The sequence below is a fragment of the Theropithecus gelada genome, chromosome 7b, assembly GCF_003255815.1.
Source record: "Theropithecus gelada isolate Dixy chromosome 7b, Tgel_1.0, whole genome shotgun sequence".
Taxonomy (NCBI): Eukaryota; Metazoa; Chordata; class Mammalia; order Primates; family Cercopithecidae; genus Theropithecus; species Theropithecus gelada.
This window is the reverse complement of record NC_037675.1, coordinates 77203378-77221289: the sequence shown is the minus strand read 5'-3', so window position 1 is coordinate 77221289 and position 17912 is coordinate 77203378. Positions and strand designations below refer to the sequence as shown.

Sequence of the window (17912 nt, the reverse complement as noted above, 5' to 3'; positions counted from 1 at the left end):
ATACTACTTCATTCCTACTTGGCTGGCTATTATTAAAACAAAACACCTGAAGACAACAAGGGCTGCTGAGGATGTGGAAAAACTGAAACCCTTGTGCTATGCTTGTGGGAAAGTAAAATGGTACAGCTACTGTGGAAAACACTTTAGGGGTTCCTCAAAGAGTGAAACCCAAAATAACCAGATGATCCAGCAATTTTTCTTGTAGATATATACAGAAAAGAATTGAAATCAAAACTAATAACTGTACACCAATGTTCATGGCAGCATTGTGCAAAATAGCCAAAAGGTGAAAACAACCCAAATGTCCATCAACAGATGAATCTACATACAATATTACTCAGGTTTAAAGAGTAAGGAAATTCTGCCATATGCTGCAGCACATGTACAGAACCTTGAAGATATTATGCTAAGTGAAATGAGTCAGTCACAAAAGAACAAATATTATATGATGCCACTTATGTGAGGTACCTAGAATAGGTACCTTTTAGAGACAGAAAGTAGAATGGTGATTATCGAGGGCTATGGAATTAGGGAATAGGAAGTCATTTTTCAGTGAGTAGAGAGCTTTAGTCTGGGATGATGACAAAGTTCTGGAGACAGATGGTGGCTAATAGTTGCAAAACAGTATAAATGTACTAAATGCCACTGAATTGTACACTTAAAAATGGTTAAAATGGTAAATTTTATGCTAAATATATTTTAGTATGATTTTCTAAAGGTCTCATTTCTTTTGAGGACAGTCTTATCTGTCAGTCCTTCCATCTCCTTAACACTTTTGGTTATTCTTCTTGGGACTGTCTTTAATTACACTGTATTTCTTTTTCTTTTTAGGTACAGTGACAAGAAAATTGTACATAGAAGAAACATAAGACTTTCATAATGAACAACCTTGCTCCAAACCCTGGTTAAGGGGGCTTAGAAAAAAGAAAGGCTGCCTAAATTGAAAGAAGTATTCATAGTGATTTAAATCAGTGTTATTCTTTCCTTTGTCATTAAAGTCATTTCAATGACAGAGGTGTAGCAACCCTGGGGTGAGGCTACACAGACCTTCCTGAGTCCTGGCCTAAAAGCCACGTGGGGTTATTTATAGCCTGGGTCCTGATGACTCAACAGAGCACTGCAGGAGGGAGCAAAGTGAAATGTTTGCCAAGCTCAGAAGTCCATGCTCCTCTGTTGCCTGTGTCCTCCCTCACAACCTGGTCTTTTCAGGCCTCTGCTTTGGTTTCCCAACTCTCTTAGAGAGATTTCCAAATCTCTCGTTAAGGGTAAGTCTGTGAACGGTATTCTGAAGCCCGTGGATGAAAGGCTTTCTATCCCATAGTCTCACCTCTGATATGTCACATCCCTTACTCATCTCCTCCCACAGTTTGGCTCCCACAGTTCAGTTGCTCAACTGTATACCATCTACTAATCTTCTTGGGGAACACGCCAAAAAGCTCAGAGCTTATCTATTACGTTTTCTGAGTGTGACATTTGATCTTCAGTGATCCTTCTTGAAGTGCCTCTGTGTGCATGTTATCAGACAGTTAAAAGGGCATGATCTTTCCCAAGAGACTTCTAGAGGTATGGAGGAATGTGGTGAGCACTGATCAAATATAAATAAATACTTCAATACATTAATGAAATGTTAACATTATTCACAAAGCAGGGTGCTGAGTGACAGTAAAACAGGATGACATGGTTAGGAAAGGAGGAGCCTGAGGAACCTATTATCTCTTTTCTCATTAGTGAGGGAAGAGAAAAGCTTACTGAAGATAAAACACCCAAAACTACTGAACAGCTAGCTACTGGCTCAGCTAAAGGAACAGTGAGCTGTGAACGGAAGGGGGAGCTGCCACGTATCTAGGTTCAAGGCAGGAGTGGGCTGATCCGGTGAACAAATGAATACAAAGGAAAGAAACAGGTGAAAAAGCAGAAACTGCTTTAGCTAGCTAACCTTGAGATTTCCACACCAATTAGGGTAGGTGCTGCTTTGAATCCAGAATGAAACTATTAGTTACAACAACTGGACTAAAGTTCAGAAAGCCCATCAACAGTGATTCTGCTTTCGTTCCTGCTTTGCTGGTTACAGAAGTTTCTAGCTACAGAAAGCAATCTAGATTCGGTGATAAATTTTACAGGATTTATATAACTATGAAGCTTACATCAGAATTCATCTCACTGGCTAGATCGGTTCATTTGCTAAAAGCTGTTTTAACAACAAATATCCCCAAGAGACATTCACTTTAATGCCTTCTTGTGTATCAGAAATCAAAGTCTGTAACCAGGCCCCTTTATTGTGGGGATGATCATGGACAGGTTTGCAGGTATATGAATATGAGGTGTGGGTATGTGGATGTATAAAGGGGTAGGACAGTGGGCAAGAGAAGATCAAATAAGGAATTATGGATAAGAAGGGATGTGTTCCTCCAACTATACACAAATTGAATGGACTGGAACATCATAAACTTTTACAATGAAATCTGTTTTTAATCTCATCAGTAACATAAGCCCAGTCTACACATCACAAAAGGAAGTTTCTCAAGCAAGTAGAAGCTTTTAGCAAAGAGGCAGGAATTTTTACAGTGTAACACTGAGTGGGGGCAGAAATGCTCAGCTGTGTAATGTAATAAGTGCCACGAGAAACTTGCTTGCTTTGAGTTACAGTGGATGTTACTCAGCCCATGGTATCTCACACTTAAAGCACAAGCCTTGGGGTTTGCAGTATGCAAGTGCTATAATGATTGACACAGCGGAGGCCAGGTGTACTATAACTTGGCCTTTCCTTGATTTCTAGTGCCCGAGTTTATCTATCTAAATATTCCTTTCTAGGCATCTCATACTTTCCATTTCAATCCAAAATTCCATCCCATTCTTGAACCCTAACGAATCTATTTTTCTAATAATGTTTTCTACTCCTATCAAAAATTTTGAGGTTCAATCATTCTTTCCAAAATTTAGTGTTTTTCCTTGCTCAATGCTAAAACATAATATTGTACACAGGCCCTGTAAATATCTTCTAACTGATTTACTTTACTTCTACAACAGAGTATACAGAGCCAAGAGAATTAGCTGTGGGAAGGCTCTGTGCTTAACATCTGATTCAAAGTGAATTATGCTGCATTTCCCCTTTACATATGTAGTGAATAGGCAACAATATTGCAGGTTTTTCTAAACACTACATTCTCTTATCAGTCTATCCATTTAGAACTTTATCTTACTTTCTATATTGTGCTGTGGCACTGCAGGATGAAACGTTTTTCTCTACAACTGCCCTTCCTGCAGCATACCTGCAACCTCCAGCCAATAAACATTGAAGAGCTATACTTTTCCTCTGGTTTAATTTCTGTTCCATTAAATGGATACTGATTTTAGGGAACTTGGAGGGAATCTGAAAAATGTAAAGCCAAATCTCAATAGGAAGTTGCACTATCCACAAAGATATGTAGAGGACTGTGATACTTGTACAGACGGTGATTCCACGGTCCATTTTCCTAGCCTCCTCCACCCAGGTCCAGCCAAACACAAGCTACTACGTACAAGGATGTCCCTGCTCTTTTTGACGGTGCTTGCAACTGTGAGTGTGTTTTCAATTGTCACAATGATGGGGGTGGAGGTCTCACTGACATTTAATAGGTGGAGGTCGGGGTGTTAAAATATCCAGAAATGAAAGGAATAGTCTTGTATTAAGAAAATGTGTGCTGCTTAAAATGCCAATGGTGCTTCTGATGAGATAAAACTATAAGGCCACGAAGGAGGTGCTTTCTGGGGAGAAATTATTTCTTTACAAGAAAGACTATTCAAGTCAGTGGCACTTTGGGAAATGTACAGATATTTAAATCTTCTAGTATTAGGAAGATGTCAAACTCACAGTGGTGGATGCAAGTTTTCCAAAAGTGAAACTTTTCCTGAAAAGCTGTAATTTTATCATTGACAATAAATACTATCAGTTGTATTCTTTGAAGTGATAGGCTCACTGCTTACTTTTGAGGAAACGAAACAACTGCCAACTATCCAAATCCAAATAACCCTAGTTTCTTTTATCAGATGCTCTTTCAAGTCCAGCATCACAATGCCTTTCCTTGAGACAACTATCACATACTACGCAGCCGGACTGCTTTATGTGTACATCTCATTTTGTAAGACAGAATATTAATAAGATATACACTCCAGGGTTGAGTTTAAGAAAATAATTATTACTGCTTATCAAGGACACTCTTAAGTAGCACTGGCATTTCTTTTAAGTGAAAATGCTATGGTGGTCAAGAATACAGTGACTACTACTACAGTTTGGTGCCACTGCCTGGATCTGTGCTAACTAAGGCATGAGCAGTTTTTACAAAACCCACCATCGTTTTTGTACCATTGGTGCAAATGTCACCACAGTGAAAAAAGTAGAAATGTTTTAGTATCACTATGAAAATGTTTGACTCTATTGGGTTCCTCAAAGGGTCTTGAGGATCCCCACTCCTCCCAACCTCTCCATGGCCCCCAGGTCCACTCACAGCACTTTGAGAATCACAGACCTGCTACAATACATGTTTTAAAAATTTAATTTGTAATCAAACCTTTTTAAAAACCTTAAGATTTTCTTACAAAGAAGGAAAATTCTAAGCCCAGATGATTTCAAAATGAATTCTATGCCAGGCATGGTGGCTCACTCCTGTAATCCTAGCACTTTGGGAGGCCGAGGTGCACCAATTGCTTAAGTTCAGGAGTTCGAGACAAGCCTGGCCAACATGGTGAAACCCCATCTTTACTAAAAATGCCAAAATAGCTGGGAGTGGTGGCTGGTGCCTGTAATCCCAGCTACTCAGGAGGCTGAGGCAGGAGAATTGTTTGAACTTGGGAGGCGGAGGTTGCAATGAGCAGAGATTGTGCCACTGCTCTCCAGCCTGGGCGACAGAGTGAGACTCCCCCACCCCCCCAAAAAACAATTCTATCAAACAAGAATAAATAATTCCATCCTTTCACAAACTCTTTCAAAAAAGAGCAGAGAAAAAAAAAAATTCCCAAATCATTTTATGAGGTTAGCATATCTCTAATACAGAAATCTGACAAAGATAGTACAAAAAAATATTACTTTCTTTTGGTCTTTTCAGACCAATATGCCTGATGAACACAGATACGTAAAAACCTTTAACACAATATCAGCTAATAAAATCTATCTATCTATCTATCTATCTATCTATCTATCTATCTATCTAATCAACCAACCAATCAAACACACTAGGATAATATATCATGGCCAAGTGGCATTTACCACAGGAATGCAAGGGTAACATCAGAAAAAAAGTCAATCATATAATTCACCACATTAAGAGAATGAAGAAAAGTCATATATTAATACTGTTAACACAAGAAATGCATTTGACAAAATTCAACACCCATTCCTGACAGACGCTCTTAGTAAACTAGAAAACATTTCTATTCACCACCAGTAATGGATGACCTAGCCAGTTTAAGGCAAGGAAAAAATGATATTATTCATTGACAGATGATTGATTACATAGAAAACCTTATAAACTTTACAGAAATACTGCTAGAACTAATAAACAAATGTAGCAAAGTTGCAGTCATCATGGTCCATAAACAAAATACAATCATATTTTTATATACTAGAAATACACAACTGGAAAATGAAATTTTAAAAAGCAATACAACTTGGCTGGGCACAGTGGCCCACGCCTGTAATCCCAGCACTTTGGGAGGCTGAGGTGGGCAGATCACAAGGTCACAGTTTGACACCAGCCTGGCCAATATGGTGAAACCACATCTCTACTAAAAATACAAAAATTAGCCAGGAGTGGTGGCGGGCGCCTGTAGTCCCAGCTACTCGGGAGGCTGAGGCAGGAGAATCACTTGAACCTGGGAGGCAGAGGTTGCATTGAGCCGAGATCTTGCCACTGCACTCCAGCCTGGGCAACAGACAGAGACTCTGTCTCAAAAAAAAAAAAAAAAAAAAAAAAAAATCAATACAACTTATAATATCATGAGAATACATCAAATACCTAAAAACAAATCTAACAGAAAATACATAAGGTCACTACACTGAATTGATAAAACATTAATGAAAAATATTAAACAAAACCCTACGTAAGTATAAAGATATATCATGTTGACTCACTGGAAGACTCAAAATTGTTAGAATGTCTATTCTGTATTTCAGATATTGTTTTTCTCAGTTTCACAATTTCCATTTGGAAATCTTGTCTTGATTATTATTATTATTGTTTTTGAGACAGATTCTCACTCTTATACTCCAGAGGCTGGAGTGCAGTGGCATGATCTCGGCTTACTGCAACCTCTGCCTCCTGGGTTCAAGCAATTCTCCTGCCTCAGCCTCCCAAGTAGCTGGGATTACAGGCATGTGCCAGCACACTTGGCTAATTTTTGTATTTTTAGTAGAGATGGGGTTTTGCCATGTTGGCCAGGCTGGTCTTGAACTCCTGACCTCAGGTGATCAGCCTGCCTTGGCCTCTCAAAGTGCTGGGATTACAGGCGTGAGCCACCACGCTTGGTCAGTATTTTGTATTTTTCATTCATTAGAGCATATTTTCCTTTACATCCTTTTGCACAGTTGTAACAGTCACTTTAAAATCCTTGTCTGTTAATTCTATCATCTGGGCCTTCTAAGGATTGGCCTTCACTGATTATCTTTTATTCTGATGATAGGTCATACATTCCTATTTCTTCCTACGTTGAATAATTTCATATTGTATCCTGGATATTGTGAATGATATGCTGTAGAGACTGGATTGTATTACGTCGCACTAAAGAATGTGTGTGTATGTGTTTTAAGTAGATGGTTAACCTGGAGAAACTCAAATTGCAATTCTTTCTTCTCCTCAATGGGCTGCAGCTCAGATCAGTTCTTTTTGTGTTACCTGCATGCTTTGAAGTATGTCTTGCATATGCATTAGTCAGGGGTCAGTCAGATATTTGGGAAAATTTTCTACCTAGAATTTAGGCTCCCCTTTTCTGGAGATGTCTCATTTCTAGAGTTCCCCTCTCCCTGTACAGCAGATGTGGTTGTCCTGAACTCCATCCTCCGGTTCATCAAGTCAGTTAGCCTGCAGATTCTGGGGCAAGTTTTATCTGCTCCATGTGATGCAAACTATGACTTGCCCTTAAGTGAAAAGGCAACAACAGAAAACAAACAAAAACCCAGAAAACTCACCCCTGGCAATTCCCTTCTTTCAAATGTTGATTCCTCTCCAGTATCAATCAGCTTTTGCTCACCCTCCAGTGCCTTTAAATAGCTGTTTTTTATATTTTATCAAGTAGGTTGATCAGATAAAGACATAGCCACTACCAGAACTGGAAACTACCCTCTAATTAATCTGTAGATTAAATGCGATCACAATAAAAATTCCGGCAGGCTTTGTTTTTGTTGTTGAAGAAACTGACACGTTGATTTTTTTTCTTTTTTTTCCCTTCTAGCATACCTCTGGTGGCAGGAAAGGTTGATTTTAACATTGGAGAAAAACCAAAGAATCTACATTAATCAAAACAATCTTGAAAAAGAAGACTTACATCACCTGATTTCAAGACTACTATGAAACTACCATAATCAAGACATTTCTGCTCATCAAAAGACATCACTAAGAAAAAGAAAATGAATAAGCAAGACGTGCCTTTGAGGAAAAATATCTGCAATATAGGTATGTATATGTGACAAAGGATTTCTAGTGATAAATATAAAAATGCACCATTGGTAACTGTTGATTTAAATAATAAAAATAATGAGATTTAAGAACATGTAAAAGATTGGAACAGACAATTTACAAAAGAAAATATGTGAATGGCTAACAAGCAAATGAAAAGTTCTCAACATCAGTACTCATCCGGGAAATGCAACTAACATCTTACATCTACTAACATGACTAAAATCAACTGGACAACAATATCAGATGTTGGTGAGCATGAAGAGCAACTAGAACTTTCATACATTGCTGATGGGGGTGTAAATGATACCATCGTTTCAGAAAACTACGTGTCACTTTCTTATGAAGTTAAACATATATTTACACAACAGGACAATTCTACTTCTAGGTATTGACCCAAAAGAAATAAAAATGTGGCTAAAAAAAATTGCGTAAGAATTTTCATGGAATTTGTATATATAATTTTTGACTACTATAATTTGTATAGTAGTCAAAAACTGGAACCAATCCTAATGCCTATCATTAGAGAAATAAATTGTAGTATATTCAGACAATGAAATATTGCTCAATAAAAATGAATGAACTGGTAATATAAGCAACAAAACAGATGAATCTCAAAAACACTGCATTAAATGAAAGAAGCCAAACACAAAAGAACAAATATTGTATGATTCCATTCAAGAATAGGCACAACAAATCTACAGTGAGAGGAGTCAGAAGAGTGATTACTAGCGGGGAGGGGCAGTACGGACTGGAAAAAGACACAAGGGAATTTTGAAGCGTGATGGAAATGTTCTGTATGTTGTGTTGCATGGTGGTTACAAAGATATATAAAATTGCTGAAACTCATCAAATTGAACAGTTAAAATAGATTTTTTTTCCCTCTTTTTTTTTGAGACGGAGTCTTGCTCTGTCACCCAGGCTAGAGGGCAGTGGCATGGTCTTGGTTCACTGCAACCTCCGCCTCCGGGTTCAAGCAGTTTTCATGCCTCAGCCTCCTGAGCAGATGGGATTACAAGTGTGCGCCACCACGCCCAGCTAATTTTTGTATTTTTAGTAGAGATGGGGTTTTACTGTGTTGGTCAGGCTGGTCTCGAACTCCTGATCTCAAGTGATCTGCCCATCTCGGCCTCCCAAAGTGCTGAGATTACAGGCATGAGCCACTGAGCCCAGCTAAAATAGATGTATTTTTTAGTTTATATAAATATACCTCAATTTTAGACAAACATGCAAACAAAAAGTTATAGCATTTTCACTTATCTTTGATTAAAACTCTTAATTCCTGTTTTTATAATTTCCTGATTTTAGCTATAAAATAACTTTATCTATTCGTGTACTTTGCAATACTGGAATCATATATAAAGATACATGCCTAAGTAGTTATGTCACTTCATTGCAATTCAATCCACATTTATTGGACACTGTTCCTAGGTGCTTATGGACTACCAAGAAGAAAAACACATAGTTCCTCCTTTTAAAAAGCTCGTGATCTAGAGCAGTGACTTGTCAGGTGAGCCCACAGGAAGAATGAGGAGGTGAAAAAATGTCAGGAATGGCAGGACTCCGGAATAGGTGGCATTAACACAGGGGTTTAAAGCCCAGGAGATGTTAGGCAGAATCAAGGGGTCCTAGCTTATATGTTAATATTAGTGATGAAAATCATGTTAGTCTGAATGACCCAGTAATCTGGCATGAAGGTCTGAAGAAGTGAGATATGCAAGCACAGTGGCAACCTTGGTGTAAATGAGTCCTATGGATGAAAGGCAGAAAGAATGGTTGGCTCTGAAAGTGAGCCTGATGATATATTGACATTAAAAGTCAAATTTAGTTAGAAGAGAGTCAAAGGGTCATAATAGTTAAATTTAGCACTGAAATTGCACAGTGGCGGCTCTGTAAAGAATACATCTGTTTATGAAATGCATTCAATGAATGATAACTACTTTCATTAATGAAAAAGAAAAGTTGAATTGCATTTAGATATAAACTTAATACATACTGAAATAGTCTACTAAGAAATCTTAATGTAAAAGGTAAATTATAAATGAACTATAACTGTTAATAACTGTCAGTACCGCTGACTGGGAACACTGATAGCTAGCCAAATGAAATCTGTGCTTAACATTATTTAACTGAGTTAGATGGACCTGCCAAGAGTTCACACTCATGGTGACAAGTGCTTTGATTCTTAGAGAATTTATGTGTTAGAACAAGATTTTTAAGTGATCCCTAAAAATTACGATACTAAAGAAATTAATTTTTTTTTAACCTTTGAGTTTACACCTTGAGATAAGAGTATACTCTCTTCTGCCTTTCCTGTTTTGAACCTATGGAGTTATACGGAAATGGTTCTTCTATGGGAAGAGTTAAAGTATAATAGGGATGGTGTCAGACATAATGAAAAGCTCGGAAACAATCTGGAAAAGCTATGTGAACTTTTGATGCTAGGTCAAAAGCCCACAACTACACGAAATTATAAGTGCAAGCTGATCTCCTTGCTTGGGAACAGGGTGAAAGGACTTAAAAACTTCCAAATAATTTGTTTACTTGAGAGGATGAAAGTCTCCTGGGAAAGGATTAAGGTTTTGGGTGCTGGGAAGGAATCAAACCCAATGCAAGCACTGAGATAGTGAGAATTCAGGAGGCCTTGCACCCTGGGTCCACACCACGGGTCTGCAAAGGGCCACCCTCAGAAGGGGAGGCAGCAAAACAGTGACTAAGGCTGAGATAGAGCGCAAGCCTGCAAGGTTCAGATCCTAGCTCTACCACTAGAAGCAACATGTTCAACCTCTCTGTGCCTTGGTTTCCTCAGCTGTGAAATGAGAATAAAAATTAATCCCATCTCTCATAGCGTTGGTGTAAGAATTAAACGTGATCATCTATGTGCAGCATTTAGCACATGGCATGCATAATAAACATTCAGTAAATACTAGCTATTATTAACATTCTTCCCATGGAAAGTGAACCCAAGCTTTTGGGGCACGGGGAACCAACAAGGGTACTAAACAACAAGCGCTGCTTCTGAGAAAGAAGTAGTATACTACTTCAAAGCAGTATTTACAATGCCTTTACCAAGTTCTGTGTCTATGTGGGATCACCTGGGTGATAAATGAGGGCAGCCAAACTATTGGATCCAAAAAAAGATGCCAGAATCACTCAGATGTGTGAGCAGGAGAGTAAAGTTCACTTGCCAGTCTCACCCACCAGAGACAGCGGCTACACGGTGGCCCCTGCCCGAGAGGACTTTCCTATGGTGGAAGCCTGCTGCTCCACGCCAATCCCGCTGCAGAATGCTTTAATTTTGGGCAGAGTGGCTCCTGTGGGGAAGTGGGGGTTTACTAATGATGCTGATTACCAGAGAGGAGCAATGGTTCAGGCACTGGATGTGAGCATTGACGAATGAGAAAGATGACCAAATCTTCCTTCCCTCCCCCAAGGCTAAATTACCAGCAGCGGCCACATATGCTTTGACCATTCCAAAATGAAACAAAACCAAAGCAATTTTTTAAGAATCAAAGCATTATATTCTCAATGCCTAAAAACTGAGAAAGAAAAAGGCATAGAGAAATTCATCCGTGATCCAACAACCAAAGATGTCTGCTACATTTTGTCAGCATGTTGATGTATACTCTTCCTCTGTGTGTATTTCCCTTGCACAAACAGAATGATTCCATACTATACGCTTTATAACCTCTTTTTTCATCTGACAATAAGTTATGAACATTTTCCCACAAGATAATATGTGGTTTTGGCAGTTCTTATTCCATTAACCCTTTTTTTTTTTTTTTTTTTTTTTTTTTTGAGACAGGGTCTCACTCTGTCACTTAGGCTGAGTGCAGTGGTACAATCATGGCTCACTGCAACCTCTAACTCCCAGGCTCAAGCAATCCCTCTGCTACCTCCACCTCCTGAGTAGCTAGGACTACAGGTGTGTGCTAACACACTTGGCTAATTTTTTATTTCTTGTAGAGATGAGGTCTCACTCTGTTGCCCAGGCTGGTCTTGAGCTCCTGGACTCAAGGGATCCTCCTGCCTCAGCCTCCCAAAGTGCTGGGATTACAGGTGTGAGCCACTGCACCTATCCTTCTATTGTTAAATTCTATTATATTTAAAGTCAACCTAAACCCTTCAAGTCTTCTCCACACTTGAATTTTTGAACCCACATGAAAGGTTTTATGTTTTTCCCAATTAAATTCCATGAATTAGATTCATTATTCTAGCCTGTTTAAATCACGATGAATCCTGCCTGTCATCCCAAGTATTCATTATTCCACGGAATTCCTACTTCATGTCATCTTAAAACAGGATTCACATGTCTCGTAGGTACCTAAGTGCCTAGCATATACTAGGCACCTAAATAAACATGAATGAATAAATTCATTGATAAACATTGGGAACTATGAGTCAATGACAGAGTCCCAGAAACTTAATTCTCAAACTTTGATTTATGGTTTGGGTACAGCTGCACATTTAGTTAGCAATTTTTTTTGTTTTTTTTGAGACGGAGTTTCACTCTTGTTGCCCAGGCTGGAGTGCAATGGCACAATCGCAGCTCACCGCAACCTCTGCCTCCCAGGTTCAAGCAATTCTCCTGCCTCAGCCTCCCTAGGAGCTGGGATTATAGGCATGTGCCACCAAGCCCAGCTAATTTTGTATTTTTAGTAGAGATGGGGTTTCTCCATGTTGGTCAGGCTGGTCTTGAACTCCCGATCTCAGGTGATCCGCCCACCTTGGCCTCCCAAAGTGCTGGGATTACAGGCATGAGCCACTGTGCCTGGCCCCCAATTTTTTTTATTTTTATTTTTTGAGAACCTGTCACTCAGGCTGGAGTGTAGTGGTATGATCTCAGTTTACTGCAACCTCCGCCTCCTGGGCTCAAGCAATCCTCCCACCTCAGTTTCCCAAGTAGCTGGGACTACAGGTGCACATTACCACGCCCAGCTAATTTTTTGTATTTTTGTTAGAGACAGGATGGTCTCAAACCTGTTGCCCAGGGTGGTCTCAAACTCCTGGGCTCAAGCGATCCACCTGCCTCAGCCTCCCACAGTATTGGGATTACAGGTGTGAGCCACTACACCCAACCAGTTACCAAATATTCTTAATGACAGTATTACCACATTCACATTTGTCTTTTGTGCTCACAAGATTTCATTATGCCTTGGTGAAACCTAGTTACAGTAATTCCTTTGTAGTCCCCTGCTCTTCTCTTACCAAAGTAATTCTACCTGGAAGGGAAATGAAGTTAGTCTAGCATAACTTACTTTTTTTCATGAATCAGTGCTGGGCTTAAATGATTCCCTTCTACTTCTCTAAGGACTGCCAACTCATTGGTTTGCTAATCTATTAGATTTTGGCCTAAAATTGACATCTCAATTACCAGTTTATATATTCGGCATCTAACTTATTTCTATCTCTTCCTTCTTTTGCCAGCATACGACCTCCTTCTTTGTGCATTAAATCATGTACTGAATCACGATCACAAACACCAGAAACATAAATCAGAAATTAGCCGTCATAAGAACTGCTCTTCCATGGATATAGTAATTCAACAGACAGAATAAGGTTGACTCAATGAAAAAGATTAAGAATATGGGTAGGATCCAAATAAAATATCTAATTTGAAACACAGAATTACAAGCTCTTGAGGAAGGACTTCTGATTAGCCACTCAATAAGCAGAGATACAGAAAAGGAAAAAGCAGCAGAAGTGATGATGGGAAGATGCTGGGGAGGGGATGTTTTGGCTAACTTTCCTTTGATTTTATTAAATAACTGTGTGACAATTACATAAATTTGGGAAGAATACATTGAGGTATCATGTCAAAAAGCTAGAAGCTGATATGTCTGTCCTTAAAAGTACAATGAGGTTCCAGCCAGCTGGACCTGACAATGGATACAGAATGTGAAGCAGACTTCTGCTGTTTCCACACCCCTACCACTCCATGATCAATGGAATGGTCCCCAGGAGGAAGAAATAAGGACAAAGCTGGATTTCTCAGTACATCTGGCAGAGACCCTGGGAGCAAGCTTTATGGAACACAAAGCTGGATATAAAAACCAAACCTCTCAAAAGGTTAAGTTCACAGCGCTGTTGTAGAAGGCAACTTAGGATTCTGGGAGTGAGCTGGTTACGGAGATAGAGTCTCCCTGGTCCTTTATCTATTAGCAGTCTGGATCTAAAAAGACAGATTGATCCTTAGCCTTATGAACATGAAATGTCTTTGATCCAGTTCTTTATTTTGGCATAACCAGCATACCACATGAAGCCTAAAAAATGTAGCTGTGAACTAAAAAAGAAGCGAGCAAAGAATGACCTTTAAGAAAGCCAAAGGAGAACTCCCTGACACCAGTTCATTCAACAATGAAGACTGAGTCCGGCTCAGCAGGATTTTTATCAAATCAAGGGAAAAGTCTTTGTGACAGTAACATCAGCACACATAAGCACAGTTGGCCCTTATTGTAAAACTGGACCGCCATCACCTAGCTTTCACACTCTGCAAAGGCAAGCCAGGAAAAGTTTTTAGAGTGGAAGTTAATGTGCAGATTGTCTAGGGCAGCTGACATGCCAGTTTCCAAGAACTTCTACATTGAATTGTAGCTGGGTTCAAACCTAGTGCATACAAACAGCTTGCAAAGTATCACAAATTTAGAATTCCCGCCCCATCACATCAGTTAGGCTCCCTTCACTTCTCTTTTCCCCAGGACGCAAAATATCAGGCAACTTGGAACAGTGAGGCCTACAGGTTTTCTGGCTCCAGTAACCTGCCTCTGCCCCCTTTCTTCAGTTGGCCAAGGGAAATAGGAGACAACTCCAAAAACTCCACCTTTTTTTAAAACCTTCTTCACCTGTCCGTTTTCTTTCTTTATAAATAAAGATGTTTTTATAAAATGGGGAAAATACAGGAGAAATCACAAGAGATTTAAAAAAAAGCACCAAAGGGAAGAAAAGAAAATGTATACTTATAATTAAACCTTTCTCTTACTAGACCACCAGCAATAGCAGCAGCCACATTTTGGAACTTGTTAAAAAGGAAAATAATGGAGCCTCACTCCAGGTCTACTGGAATCAGAAACTCTGTGGTCGGGCCCAGCAATCTGTGTGTTAACAAGCCTGTCAGGTGATTTTGACACACACAAAGAATCACTGGCAGAGTGGTTAAGAGCATGAATTCTGCCACCATATTGCTTGGGCATGGATCTTGATTGCCATTCATCAACTGCGTTATCTTGGGCAAGTGACTTCATTTCTCTGTGCTTAGTTTCTTCATCTGTAAAATGGGGATGATAACAGTACTTACCTCACAGAGTAGCTGTGAGCACTAAATCAGTTAATACATGTAAAGCTTTTAGAACAGTTGCTGGTACACAGTAAATGTTAGTTATTAAATGAGTTAAGCTACACAAAGCATTTAATTATTATTAGTTACTATTATTTCTTATTTATGATCTTGTTTTTGAGGTTCAATGGGACATAATCCAAATTTCTCACAAACCAAGAGAAAGTCCATATTCCTCTACGGCAAACTGGACCCTCTTGGTATAAAGAAGCTAATCAGCTTTGATATTAATGTGATAAAAAAAGAAACACAGCTGGACGTGGTGGCTCACGCCTATAATCCCAGAATTTTGGAAGGCTGAGGTGGGTGGATCACCTGAGGTCAGGAGTTCGAGACCAGACTGGCCAACACAAAAATTAGCCAGGTGTGGTGGCGGGCACCTGTAATCCCAGCTCCTTGGGAGGCTGAGGCAGGAGAATCACTTGAATCCAGGAGGCAGAGGTTGCAGTGAGCCGAGACTGTACCACTGTATTCCAGCCTGGGCGACAGAGCAAGACACCCTCTCAAAAAAAAAAAAAAAAAAAGAAATTACAGAACTTGTATTTCAGGAACTGAATCCAATGTAATTCTTTGCCTCTAAAGCTCTACATTCAGACATTACACTTGGCAAGGAAGAAAGGCATGATTCATCTCTATGTCTGCCTTATGGACTAATTCCTCACACTTCGAGTCCATAAATGGCATGGAGGCCAACAGAGAACTCTTTCATTATCTCTTCTAATTCTTTACATCCTTTCATGACATCATGGTTCCCCTCTAAAATACTGTAACTATTAAACCATAGGCTTTCTAAACCATAGCTAAAATGACAGATCACATTTATAAGAAGTGTTGACCAACACCTGTATGATTAGGCCATTGTAAAAATCCAACAGGACCAAAAAATCCACAATTTCTATCCCCTAGAGTCATAAGATTTCCCTTATGTAATTCCCCACCATCTAAAACAACCATCCTTACTTGCCTGACCTGTTGGTTTAAATCTATTTAAAAAAATAAGTTCTATTCAGGAGAGTGGGCATACAAAGCAAGTCAAAATTCAATCTAAATTGTAAATATTATACAAGTCATATATTGATAGTTAGCCTCTTCAGGCTACTGATGTTTTCTGCCCACACACAAAGCTTCTCTATGGAAGGGGTGTTTTACAAAAGTAAAACACTATACAAATGCATAGACTAGGGTAAAGACATTTGTAATGCTGAACTCTATTGCACCCCTGTAATTTTTTTTTTTCATTTTTGTTCACAGAAAAATTCTTATAATCCACCAGTGACAGTTTCTTTTCAGAAATATTTCCATCTGTCCTTTGTAGGTTATCATCAAAAAAATAGGTCTAGGCTGGTCTGGGATGCCATTGTGGAAAGACTGGTATTGATTTTCCTCCCTCTAAAGGTAGGAAAGTTAAAGTAGAGAAAAGAATGTGAGCTTTCACATCAGAAAGACCTGGACTCAAATTCTTGGGCCATCAGTTACCTCATGTGTGACCATGGACCAATGGTATCACCTGTAAGACAATTTCATCATTTATACATGAGGATAACAATACCCACATTACAACCCTGTGTTCAGGACAAATCATACAAAGCACAGGATCTGGCACAAACCAGACGCTCAATAAATGTGGTTAAGCTCCCTTTTCCTTCTCCTGTTCCTCTCTTTCACAACTTACAGCACAGATTCGTACTTCAAAAAAAGGGAGAAATACTTCTGAACTAATATCAAGCTGTAGAGCATTTCAAACAATATAAAAATTAAAAAAATTAAAACCTGCTGACTACCAAAATGTGTAAGTACTACAAAGTGCAAAGAAGAAGGAAAAAAGTCACCCCCAGGGCCATTCTACAGCCATGGGGAGTCCTTTGGTATGTCTCATTCCAGTCTTGACCAGTACATTGTGATTATACTATTCATCTTTATCATTTAGTATTAATGTCAACACATAACGGATATATTTATGTAGTTTAAAAATATGTGTACACTTTTTTAAATTAAGAAAAAGAAAAAAAAACTGCTACTCCTCAAACTCTGTATGTCACTGTGCTGGGAACAGGACACTAGCTTTAGAAAACAAGGGAAGGGAACAACTTACTATGGAGAAAAATCAAGGAAGGCTTCCAAGTAGAAATGACATTTTATCTGCATCTCAAAAGATGACCGGTAACTTGCCAACTGGAAAGGAAATTCCAGGCATTAGGAATAGTATGTAAAAGAACAGGGAACAATAGGAAAGCCAATGTGGCTAAATGGCAGGAGTGTGGAGGGTGGAGAGATGCTGTAATGAAAGCTGGTAAGATGCAGATCTCTCACATATTCAGAAATAGAAATGTTACTGGTCAAAACTTCCATTTAGGCAAAGCACTGCACAACAGCTTCAACTGGAATCATTCATGCACTTATGATGAAGCTGCAATGAAAAGGCTAAAAAAAATTACGGTTTGGGGAATGGAAAGGGCATGAGTGAATGTGGCTTAGAGTGACCAAGAACAAGGACAGCCAAGTCTCACCACCACTACCATCATTAGTGTGAGGGCTTTCTAAATGCCAGACTCCAAGCTAAGCTCTTTATATGCCTTATCTTTGTTAGCCTTCATAGCAACCTGTTGAGACAAGTATTATCCCATCTTACACATGAGAAAACTGAGGGTCAGGTTAAGGCCTAAGGACATACAGGATAAAGGAAAGAGCTGCTTTTGAACCTAAGTCTCGATGTCTCCACAATTATAATGAGAAACAGAAAATCATAACTTAAAGTAGCCCCTGCTAAAGATTTTCTAACAATTATTACTATAGACCTTTGTTTTAGAAATACTAAAGTCATCCAAAGATCCACACAAATACGCTCAACTGATTTCTGACAAAGTTGCAAAACCAATACAATGGAGGAACAATAACCTTTCTAAATCATTTGTTTATTAACAAATGAAGTTGGA

The 17912-nt window shown here is 39.0% G+C and overlaps 1 protein-coding gene across 3 annotated transcripts in view; it reads right to left on the bottom strand.

Annotated features, from left to right (window-relative positions):
• TTLL5 (tubulin tyrosine ligase like 5) overlaps positions 1-17912 on the bottom strand; it is a 292858-nt gene that overhangs the window by 94723 nt on the left and 180223 nt on the right. The window lies entirely within an intron of this gene.